Raw genomic sequence first — 13,394 nt, 5'->3', positions numbered from 1 at the left:
TATAGGTGTACGCAGGGGTGGGATTCAGCGGGTTCTCCCCGGTTCGGTGGAACCGGTTGTTAAAAAAGCAGCCGGTTCCCCGAACCGGGGAGATCCAGAGCTGTGATCCGGTCCTGCAGGCAAGGAGGGAGGCGGAGCAGAGGAGAGGAGTATCTTGCTCAGCCTCTGCAGCGCTGGAGTGGATACCGCACGGTGCGGGCCGGCGCATTGATACAGCGCACAGCCACAGGCACATGAGTCACGTGACGTCGTGCTCTGTCTGCTGCTGAGTCCTGGACAGACAGAGCACGACACAGCACACCCCGGCGGCGGCGCGCACAGTGCGCGCTGATTCATTTCTGGTGCTGAGGCAGGTGCAGTGCGTGCGGCTGTTATTGGCGGGTAACTATGGAGGAGCTCGCTGGAGGAGTTACTACCGCCGTTGCCCAGTGAGCTGCCTGAGCCTGCCCTCAGCCCTGCCCCTGGAGGACACTAGTCTGTGTGTGTATGGTACACAACACAGGCCAACACCAGGTCAGTTATTTTGATACTCTGTATGTGCATTGCTGCTGCCTATTGGGGGCCTGTGTGTACTGTGCAGCCTACTAGGGACCTTTGCAGTGTGCCTGCCTATTAGGGACCTGTGCTGCCTATTGGGGACCTGTGCCTGCCTATTGGCAGCTTGTGCTGCCTATTGGGGGCCTGTGCTGCCTATAGGGAACAATGCTGCCTATTGGGACCTGTGCCTGCCTATTGGGGACCTGTGCCTGCCTATTGGGGACCTGTGCCTACCTATTAGGGACCTGTGCTGCCTATTGGGGACCTGTGCTGCCTATAGGGAACAATGCTGCCTATTGGGGACATGTGCCTGCCTATTGGGGACATGTGCCTGCCTATTGGGGACCTGTGCTGCCTATTGGGGACCTGTGCTGCCTATTGGGGACCTGTGCTGCCTATTGGGGACCTGTGCTGCCTATCAGGGAACTATGCCTGCCTATTAGGGACCTGTGCTGCCTTATAGGTAACAATGCTGCCTATTGGGGACCTGTGCTGCCTATTGGGGACCTGTGCTGCCTATTGGGGACCTGTGCTGCCTATTGGGGACCTGTGCTGCCTTATAGGGAACAATGCTGCCTATTGGGGACCTGTACTGCCTATTAGGAACCTGTGCCTGCCTATTGGGGACCTGTGCTGCCTAAAGAGAACAATGCTGCCTATTGGGGACCTGTGCTGCCTATTGGGAACCTGTGCTGCCTTTTGGGGACCTATGCACTGTTCTGATCTCATTCCAATTTATTTATTTTTTTCAACTGTTTGACTGCGCCCCTACTTGTATATGTTTGAGGAAAAGGTGCGTGTAAATGGGTGTGACTTAAAATGGGTGTGGCTTAAAATGGGTGTGGCTTTCCTACACACAAATACAGAACCTGTTGTTAAAAATTTGAATCCCACCACTGGGTGTACGTGAGCTGAATTTGGGAGCCAAAAATGTTAGCAGGGTCATGGGGCATATGCGCAGTCATAGAATGACGTATCTCCCAACATTAAAAGACAAGGAGAGACGTATATTGTCATTTTTCACCTATTTAACTCCCTTAGTGTTCTCATCCACAAACTGTTAAAAGGCTGCAGAGAAGACACACTCCTATTTAACTGATTTGGATGTGGGCTGCTTTGGCTTGTGTGCCAGGGCGGATTTTCAGTCCCAGTCCAGCCCTGCAGGGTATTATATAGCTGCCAAATTGTGAAATGTCAACACTAACCTGGAGCGATGACGGTGGTGTTTGAGCTGTGCTGGTTACATCAAGGATCTCCTTCTTGACTACTAGTAGCTCCAAACTACAGCTCTCAGCATTCTATATTCCAAGTGCTATTAGTTCTTTAAAGGAAGCAAATGCAACAAAATAGCAATTCTCCATAAAAAATCCTTACTGTTCCAGCACCACTGCTCTGGTGCCCTCCACTGGTCTGAGCCATCCATGCAAGTGTCGGCTGCAGCTAGTCACATGCCAGCTTTACCACTACGGGCGTGTGCACACAATCAGTAAACACTGCGGGTTGGTTGGACGCTGCATACTTGCGCAGCATCCAATCCCCATTGTCCAGATGTTACAACATAGTGGATGGGATTTCAAGAAATCCCATGTCCACTCTGCGTGCACAGATGCATGCGGCTCACCCGCGGAGACGGACAAGCGGCGCGAGCCTCCGCAAGGTAACTTTCACCTGTACAATGTATTGCACGTGGTGAATCTGCACATTCAATGAACACATGCGGATTCACCTGCGTTCCACAGCCGGCAGCACTTTGGATGCAACGGACATGTGCTGTGTCCAAGGCGCTGCCAATTACTGACTGTGGGCAACCCTTAGGCTCAGGTGTAAATGCAATAGCTATGTGCACAAGGATGGCACGTTATTGCTGCAGGGAAGTGGACACAATCCCCAGAGGGATCCCTGCTGCAGCAAGGAACTCAAGAATGATTGTTATTTTAGCATTTGCTGCCATTAGGAAGACTTTTGTAAAAAATCTTGGACAACCACTATAAGGTGGAACTAAGATGGCACCTTTGTGTGGACACTGTGACTGGTAGTACCACATGGACTTCATTTCAAGGAACCGTTGCAAAAAAAAATGAAGCTATGCAGAACAGCAGTCTTGTTCCTGCGATTTTGTAGAAAATTGTAACTATGGTGACAGCAGCTGGTGATCACAAGCTACAAAAAGAGGGCAATACACCCACCAAAATTACACAAGGTCCAGTACAGGGACTCATATAGTAATATTGACAAAACTTAAATCCAACCTGTGAAGGACAGGACCAGTTCCTCCCACGTCACCAATGTGACGTAACTACACAGGCACAGCTCTCCGGCGCCCCCTTTGTCTCAGGTCAGTAAGGGAACTGCACCTAGAGCAAATGGCCGCCGGGGAGGATGTCCTGCTACCCGCTGGGTATTCTAAGATTCGTAATCAGAGTAAAAGCATCAGTCCAAGATTCATTTTATGATTTAATTGCCTTAACTGCGCACTAGATAATTACAGAAATATACAGTAAGTTATACAATGGAATTACAGTGGATTTGCAGTCAGAGTAAAATATAACAATAAGGGTACAAGACTTAGAGATATTAAGCTGGAGGTCAATTTACCAGATTGTAGGTTGCATGCGGATGCCAGGAGCTCTGTAGTCCACAGGTGCAAGAATCTTAGTTGCCGGACAGACCCCAAAGCACGGGCCGCTGCTCCCCTTGACAGATCTTTCCCCAGTTCCTTCTTAGATCATCATCGTCTGGTTCTTCTGTGAGTGTGTCTCTCTGCCATGTGCTGCTAGTTCTTAAGCATGCTGGGTTCCTCCCCCTGTGTCAAGAGGGTGGTTTAATAATCTCCACCCTTTAGCTCCCTGCAGAACTTATTCCCAATATCTAAGAAAGGGGGTAACTTTCTACAGCATTATCAGATCAGGACACGAGAGGTACCAGTGAATGCGGATTGTTTTGCCTGTTGTGTGGAGAGCAAACATGGCCCCATTGGGTCGCTGTGGAGGGCCAATCTCTATATCTCAGGTCCCAGAGCCCTCACCGACTCAGGAGTCGCACTGCCAGATGCGCGATTTCCTCAGGGTCACGCGGATATTTTTTATGAGTCTATAACTCGAAAGGTGTGCTCATAATCCATGATCCTAGGAAGGAGCCGGAGTGGCTGGGAGAGACAATGGATGTGTATTTCTGTGTCCAGCTGACAGGTATATTCTAATTGAAGCCCCCAGGCACCTTCTTGCCCCATGCTGGTGTGGCTCCTACTCAAGCTTTGAAGTTCTGTTTGGCCTTCTCTCATTATCATACTAAAAGGCCTTGCTATTCAACATTGGAGCACTAAATCCTGCTTTCTTCAATATGCTTACCGGCCCTTGGGGGGTAGGAGCAGTTAACTCCTTCATCGCACAACCACAGAGTTACAGATACATGTGCCAAATGTACAGTGCTCAGCATAAATGAGTACACCCCCGCTGAAAAGTGAGATTGTCCATGTCATCCTCCTTCAGTGTTGATATTGGCGACTGGCCAGATGGCAACTGTGTGTCATCACCATCAGCCTCCATCTCTTCATCCGGTATATCACGTGGATGAAAGTGGCTTTCTTCTGGCCATGGGGTTTCAAATATTTGGCCATCATCAACAGACGATACCTCCTCATATTCCTCTTCAAAGTCGCGCGGTGAGAGGCCAGAAGCAACGATAGGAAATGGACCAAACAGATCCTCGGAATGGCCAAGGTTGGGGTCAAATGTTTCCTGTGACTCCTGATGGGGTGATGAACTAGGAACAGGTTGAGAATAGGATGACCCAGCGTTCTCTGTATGGACAGTAGACTGTTTTGTCATGGACGATTGTTTGCTGCTACAACATTTCGTTAAGGCCTTACCAGCCATCCAATACATTATCTGCTGTTGTTCTTCTGGCTTCCAGACCCGTTTACGTCTTCGGTAGTGTTGAGCATTCCGATACCGCAAGTATCGGGTATCGGCCGATACTTGCTGTATCGGAATTCCGATACCGACTTCCGATATTTTTTCAATATCGGAATTCGGCATCGGAATCGGAAGTTCAGTTGATTGACGGCCTGACGTCATCATGATGCGCGGTGTGTGCGCATCATGATGCGCCGTCATTTCGGGCCTTCCGGGGGTCTCTGCCGGCCTGCCGGGGGGCTGTGCCGGCCTGCCGGGGGGCTGTGTGGACTGCCCGGGGTCTCTGCCGGCCTGCCGGGGGGCTGTGCCGGCCTGCCGGGGGGCTGTGCACCCTGTGGGGGTCTGTACCGGCCTGCCGGGGGGCTGTGCCGGCCTGCCGGGGGGCTGTGCACCCTGTGGGGGTCTGTACCGGCCTGCCGGGGGGCTGTGCCGGCCTGCCTGGGGGCTGTGCTGATGTCCGGGGGTCTGTGCAAGCATCGTCCGATGGGACTACAAGTCCCATCGGGCGATGCCTGCTACCATGACAGTGATTGACACATTAGCCAATGATGGGACAGTAGTAGTCCCATCATCCGGCTAATGTGTTAAATGTTAAAAAAAAAAAAAAAAAAATACTACATACATACTACATGCTACATACATACTACATATATACTACATACATACTACATACATACTACATACATACTACATGCATGCTACATACATACTACATATATACTACATACATACTACATACATACTGCATGCTACATACATACTACATACATACTACATACATACTACATGCATGCTACATATATACTACATGCTACATACATACCACATACATACTACATGCATGCTACATATATACTACATGCATGCTACATACATACTACATATATACTACATGCATGCTACATACATACTACATGCTACATGCATGCTACATACATACTACATACATGCTACATATATACTACATACATACTACATATATACTACATGCATGCTACATATATACTACATACATACTACATATATACTACATGCATGCTACATATATACTACATACATGCTACATATATACTACATACATGCTACATATATACTACATACATGCTACATATATACTACATACATACTACATATATACTACATACATGCTACATACATACTACATATATACTACATGCATGCTACATATATACTACATGCTACATACATACCACATACATACTACATACATGCTACATATATACTACATGCATGCTACATACATACTACATATATACTACATGCATGCTACATACATACTACATGCTACATGCATGCTACATACATACTACATACATGCTACATATATACTACATACATACTACATATATACTACATGCATGCTACATATATACTACATACATACTACATATATACTACATGCATGCTACATACATACTACATATATACTACATGCATGCTACATACATACTACATGCTACATGCATGCTACATACATACTACATACATACTACATGCTACATACATACCACATATATACTACATACATACAATACATTCATACAATACATACATAGACATACAGTACATATAACATAGAGTAACATACTTACCAATACTTGTCACATTGTTCCCCGAAGCCATTGTCTTTCCGGAATAAATATTAACATAACAAACCACAAAAATACTCACCCACGATCCGAAGCAGTCCACGAGTGTGTCCCACGACGATCTTGGGTAGAGAACTGCAGCATCAGATGATGCTGCCGTTCTCTACGGGCTGCAGGAATCCAATGACGGAAGGTAGGTATCCTTCCGCACTGTATTCCTCCGCCACTTAAAAAAAAAAAAGTCCCTAGTCTCACTTTATGCCATTGCTGTGTGGGAAATTCCCACACAGCAATGGCATAAAGTGAGACTAGGGACTTTTTTTTTTTTTAAGTGGCGGAGGAATACAGTGCGGAAGGATACCTACCTTCCGTCATTGGATTCCTGCAGCCCGTAGAGAACGGCAGCATCAGCTGATGCTGCAGTTCTCTACCCAAGATCGTCGTGGGACACACTCGTGGACTGCTTCGGATCGTGGGTGAGTATTTTTGTGGTTTGTTATGTTAATATTTATTCCGTAGACGACAATGGCTTCGGGGAACAATGTGACAAGTATTGGTAAGTATGTTACTCTATGTTATATGTACTGTATGTCTATGTATGTATTGTATGAATGTATTGTATGTATGTAGTATATATGTGGTATGTATGTAGCATGTAGTATGTATGTAGCATGCATGTAGCATGTAGTATGTATGTAGCATGCATGTAGTATATATGTAGTATGTATGTAGCATGCATGTAGTATATATGTAGCATGCATGTAGTATGTATGTGGTATGTATGTAGTATATATGTAGTATGTATGTAGTATATATGTAGCATGTATGTAGTATGTATGTAGCATGCATGTAGCATGTAGTATGTATGTAGCATGCATGTAGCATGTAGTATGTATGTAGCATGCATGTAGTATATATGTAGTATGTATGTAGCATGCATGTAGTATGTATGTAGTATATATGTAGCATGTATGTAGTATATATGTAGCATGCATGTAGCATGTAGTATGTATGTAGCATGCATGTAGTATATATGTAGTATGTATGTAGCATGCATGTAGTATATATGTAGCATGCATGTAGTATATATGTAGTATGTATGTAGTATATATGTAGCATGTATGTAGTATGTATGTAGCATGCATGTAGCATGTAGTATGTATGTAGCATGCATGTAGTATATATGTAGTATGTATGTAGCATGCATGTAGTATATATGTAGTATGTATCATGTAGTATGTATGTAGCATGCATGTAGTATATATGTAGCATGCATGTAGTATATATGTAGTATGTATGTTGCATGTAGTATGAATGTAGCATGTATGTAGTATGTAGTATGAATGTAGCATGTATGTAGTATGTAGTATGAATGTAGCATGTAATTTTTTTTTTTTTTTTTTTTTACATTTAACACATTAGCCGGATGATGGGACTACTACTGTCCCATCATTGGCTAATGTGTCAATCACTGTCATGGTAGCAGGCATCGCCAGATGGGACTTGTAGTCCCATCGGACGATGCCTGCACAGACCCCCGGAGCCTGCACAGACCACCGGCAGGCCGGCACAGCCCCCCGGCAGGCCGGCACAGCCCCCCGGCAGGCCGGCACAGCCCCCCGGCAGGCCGGCACAGCCCCCCGGAGCCTGCACAGACCACCGGCAGGCCGGCACAGACCACCGGAGCCTGCACAGACCCCCTGGCAGGCCGGCACAGCCCCCCGGCAGGCCGGCACAGCCCCCCGGCAGGCCGGCACAGCCCCCCGGAGCCTGCACAGACCACCGGCAGGCCGGCACAGACCACCGGAGCCTGCACAGACCCCCTGGCAGGCCGGCACAGCCCCCCGAAAGGCCCGTACAGACCCCAGAGAGGCTGTACAAGGGCAGGAAAGGGTTTTTCTTATTCCGATACCGGAAGTCCCATAGACTTGAATGGGACTTCCGGTATCGGAATCGGCGATACCGATACTTTTTTTAAAGATCGGCCGATACCATCCGATACGATACTTTGAAGTATCGGATGGTATCGCTCAACTCTAGTCTTCGGTCTCCCAGACTCTGTGCCTTGATGGGCACCAATGACAACCCCACGTCCATGTCGCTGTCCCTTCACAACAGCCTTTTTAGGAATTTTGGATTTTTCTGCCATAGTTGCAGATGTTCAGATGCAGATATTGGGGAACGAGGAGCTGTTAGTGCTTTGTGCAAGCACGGTGGCTCAGTGGATAGCATTGCAGCGCTGGAGTCCTGGGTTTGAATCCCACCAAGGACAACATCTACAAGGAGTTTGTATGTTCTCCGTGGGTTTCCTCTGGGTACTCCGGTTTTCTCCCACATTCCTAAGACATACTGATAGGGAATTTAGATTGTGAGCCTCATCGGGGACAGTGATAATAATGTGTGCAAACTGTAAAGCGCTGCGGTATATGTTAGCGCTATATAAAAATGAAGATTATTATTATTAATGCCACCCACAACCAAGAAGGCTGCAGCATTACTGTGATTGGCAAATGCTGGGTGGGAGATCTGAATAGTGCGAGGCGAGTAGTGAAATACTCCCTATGTTTCGAGTACCGCGAGTACTTCATTACTCGCCAAGTACCGAATACCCACGATTATGCTCGCTCATCCCTAATGATACACACTTATAGGATACATGCTGCAGACTTAGGGTTTGCAATATATTTGCTAGAAAGTACATTCAGGTGTGAAGAAGAGAGGAGTAGTGTCACAACTCCTCGGCTCAGTGAATGATTGCTGTGCTGTTCTATGGAAACTGTCTTGTTGAGCTGTCTGTCTTGACAGTTTGGTTGTCCAATACTGAGGTGCTTACTGGGCTTTTGGTGCTTTGACAGCTGTGCTGTCCAATCTGTGACTGGGGCATACGGGACTTTCTGCAGGTGTTCAGTGTTCTGGTAATCGCATACCTATTTAACTGAGCTGTCTGCCCCTGATCCCTGCCAGATGTAGTTTGTGCTTACTGCTGTTAGCCTGATTCTGTTGCTCTGAGTTCTGATCTGCTGCCTGACCATTTGGACCGTGTTCTGACTACCCCTTTGTCTTGTCCTTCGGCTTTTGCTCTGCTGTCTCTTGTTATTGACCCTGGACTGTTGACGAACCTGATAGGGTCCAGGTTGCAGAGTCTAAGATCATGAACCTGATGCAGAGAGGCCGCACCGCTGAAGATTATAGTTCCTTCAATTGTCATCTGAGGTTCTATGTAACGATGCTGCTCTCGGGTGTGTTTCACCGTGGCCTTACAGATGCCCTTAAGGATGCTCTGGCTTTGCATTCTAGACCCTGTTCTTTGGGGGAGGCCATGACTCAGGCCATTCGTATGGATCGCAGAATTCAGAATGATGAGCGACAAGAGGTTTCGGTCATCCTTCCCGAGTCGGTTTCCTTACCTGAGACAGTGCCTATGGAGGTTGGAATTGCCAGCTCTCGGGCCGTGGAGAGGAGACACCAGTGTGATCTGGGTCTCTGCTTCTACTGTGGTCATGCTGAACATTTTCTCAAGGATTTCTCGGTTCGCCCTTAAGCAAACAAGCCGTTGGGAAAACGCCTAAGTCTGGATGATATTCAAGGAGGTCTCCCAGACTTCCAGGTACCCTTTTACTCCTCAGATAAAGTGCTGTTGAATGTGGAACTATGTTTTCAAAACCTCTGGTTATCTGCACTTGCTTTCATTGACTGTGGGTCTGCAGCAAACTTTATTGATACTGGACTGGTTCTTAAGTTAGGATTAGGGACAGTTAGATTGGAAAGACCTATTCAGATTGTTGCTATTGACAAAACACCGTTACTCCAGAACATTGTCCAGCTGGTTACTGTGGAATTCACACTAAAAGTGGGAACACTCCACTCGGAGTCCATCTCCTGTTATGTCTTGGATAATTTACTTGCTGGGTTGGTGTTGGGGTTTCCTTGGCTGCATATTCATAATCCTGTGATTGGTGGCAAAAGGATATTGTTAAGTGGGGCCCCAACTGTCATAAAAAGTGTTTTAATTCTGTGCAAATTAGCTCCGCTAGTCTGGAGGGTCTGCTGGTATACCTGAAGGACTTTGGAGATGTGTTCTCGGAAAAAGAGGCAGAGATACTCCCTCCCCATCATCCTTATGATTGCATTATGATTGCATTATTGATCTTATTCCTAATGCCAAATTTCCTAAAGCTCGTCTGTACAACTTGTCAGGACCGAAACGATATGCTATGAAAGAATGTCAAGGAAAGTTTACTGAAGGGTCATATCTGTCCCTCCTCCTCACCTGTAGCGGCTGGATTCTTCTTTGTGAAAAAGAAAGATGTGGGCTCCGCCCTTGCCTCGATTTCCGTGAACTGAACAAAATTACGGTTAGAAATACTTACCCACTTCCACTGATCCCCAAAATATATAATCAGCTTACTAGGGCCAAATGGTTTTCTAAGCTTGACCTTAGAGGGGCATATAATCTGATACGGATCCGGGAGGGTGATGAAAAGAAGACAGCGTTTTTTTTTTTACATCTGAGGGTTTATTTGAGAACCTAGTCATGCCTTTTGGTTTAACCAGTGCACTTGTTGTCTTTCAGAACTTTATGAATGACGTTTTTGATGACATTCTAATCTTTTCATCTAATCTGGATTTGCACTATGAGCATGTTCGTTATGTTTTACAGAGACTCAGGGAAAATTCTTTGTAAAATTAGAAAAATGTACTTTCTCTGTTCAGGAAATATCATTCTTAGGGTTCATCATATCTGCTGAAGGGTTTAAGATGGATCCTAGGAAGGTGCAAGCTATAATTGATTGGGTTCAACCTCGCAATCTTAAAGCACTACAGCGGTTTTTAGGATACACCAATTATTATAGAAAATTTATTAGGCGTTTTTCACAGATTGTTAGGGTATGTGCACACGCTGCGGATCCGCAGCAGATGTGGCATTGCGGATCCGCAGCAGTTCCGCAGACATTGTACAGCACAATGTGAGCCAATGGGATTTCAAATCCGCAGTGCACATGCTGCAGATTTTTCCGCGTGGATTTGCTGCAGTTTTAAATCCGCAGCATGTCAACTCTTTCTGCGGATTCCGCAGCGATTTGACACCTGTTCCATTGTCCAGGTGTCAATCCGCAGGGGAAAACCGCTGGCAAATCCGGCAGGTCACTTTACCTGCGGTTTTACCTGCAAATCCGCGCGGAAAAATCCGTAGGTGAATCCGCAGCGTGTGCACACAGCCTTATACCTCTTGCCGATCTCACATGTAAGGGGGCGGATCTAAAGGTTTGGTCGTCAGATGCTATTGAAGCCTTTACTAGACTAAAAGAGTGCTTCATGGCCGCTCCAGTTTTGATTCAACCTGATCTTCAGAAACAGTTTACTGTAGAGGTGGATGCCTCAGAGGTTGGGGTGGGGGCTGTTTGTCTCAGGGTCCTAAAACCTGACGAACTTAAGGCCATGTACATTTTTTTCTAGGAAGTTTTCAGCTGCTGAGAGAAATTATGATGTTGGAAATCGTGAACTGCTTGCTGTCAAGTTAGCGTTTGAGGAATGGAGGCATTTTTTGGAGGGAGCTACTCATCACATCTCGGTTGTGACTGATCACAAAATTTTAACTTACAGTGAATCTGCTAAACTTTTAACCCCTAGACAGGCCAGGTGGTCCTTATATTTTTCTAGATTTAATTTTTTCATCATGTTCAGGCCAAGGTTTAAGAATGTGAGGCCTGCGCCTTGTCACGCAGCCTTGATTCAGTTTCTCCTCCAGAAAAGCCCTCCTCCATTCTTCCTCAGGGTATAGTAATTTCTATGGTATCCTCAAAATTTGAAGCTGAGATTTGTCAAGTCCAGTCTTTGGCTCATTCTGCTATTCCTGGATCTAAATTATTTGTGCCCGTGCGTCTCAGATTACGTCTGTTGCAAGAGTTTCATGACTATATCTTGAGTGGTCACCCCGGGGTCACTGCTACACAGAAAGCTACATGTAGACTTTTTTGGTGGCCATCCATGGTTAACGACATTAAAAGTTTTGTATCTGCTTGTGAGGTGGACAGGGGACTGGGATGTGAATGTGAAACGATGGAAGTATTGTGGGGGTGAAGTGGAGATGGGGGAAGGGGGGACAGGGCACTGGGGAGGAATGTGAGATGGGAGTATTGTGGGGGTGAGGTGAGGAAGGGGGGACAGGCACTGGGGGGCAAATGTGAGACATTGGGAGTATTGTGGGGGTGAGGTGGGGACAGGGCATTGGGGGGGTGAATGTGAGACCATGGGAGTATTGTGGGGGCTGAAGTGGAGGGGGGACAGGGCACTGTGAGGCTGCTTATTATACGGCGTTGTTATGAGATTATATGCACGCCATCACATGTAATGGTTACAGTCTGGGGAGGCTGCAGATGGGGAGGTAGGAGGATTGTTATACTTACCAGCTGGGTCTTTTACAAGTAGTAGTATAACAAACCTACATATAGGAACCATGAGCTGCATCACATTCAAAACACCACTCCAGCATTCTTTTTATTTCACTACTGGAGTGGTGCTAAAATCCAAGTCCCCTGCTCCCTGATACTCCCCTTCTAGCGTTTTCATCTGTTTTCTCCACCGCTCCATCTCCTGCACTTTGTGACCTGTCCACAGTGCCAGTGTTTCATGAAGTGGCACGGAGGTCACTAATCAATGTAAGTCTATGAAAGCCTCATTCTGGCCTCTTTCTGGTTATCATAGACTTGCATTGAGAGCTTGTGACGTAGCTACAAAATGGAGCCGGGGCACTGAAGCGGTGCCAAAAAACAGTAAATACACCGGAGGATGAGTATATGACCAGGGCAGAGAAATTGCGCTTAAAGCACCACTCCAATGGTGAACCTTGCCCGCTGGAGTAGTGCTTTAACCCATTTACCTTCAAGGGTGGTTTGCATGTTAATGACCAGGCCAATTTTTACAATTTTGACCTTAATAAGGTAATAACTCTGGAATGCTTCCATGGATCCCGGTGATTCTGACAGTTTTCTCGTGACATATTGTACTTCATGATAGTGGTAAAATTTCTTTGATATGACTTGTGTTTATTTGTGAAAAAAAATGAAGCTCCTAGGCAGGGGAGGAAGCAAAAGACAATACTGACATTACAGCAGATCGCAGAGGATGCCTTTTGTGAGGAAAGATATTGTTTAAAAACAGTCAGTGAAATATTTTACCTCACAAAATGAATCCTCTTTGATCCCCTGCTATAATGTCAGTATTGTCTTTTGCTTCCTCCCCTACCCAGGAGATGTGGTATACGCCGTACACAGTCAGACACAGACAATTTTTAAAATGAACTTTCGTTCGTGGGAAAACCCCTTTAATGTGA

This window comes from Dendrobates tinctorius, unplaced genomic scaffold, assembly GCF_039654945.1.
Source record: "Dendrobates tinctorius isolate UK_male_01 unplaced genomic scaffold, ASM3965494v1 ptg000007l, whole genome shotgun sequence".
NCBI lineage: Eukaryota > Metazoa > Chordata > Amphibia > Anura > Dendrobatidae > Dendrobates > Dendrobates tinctorius.
This window is presented reverse-complemented; position numbering follows the sequence as displayed.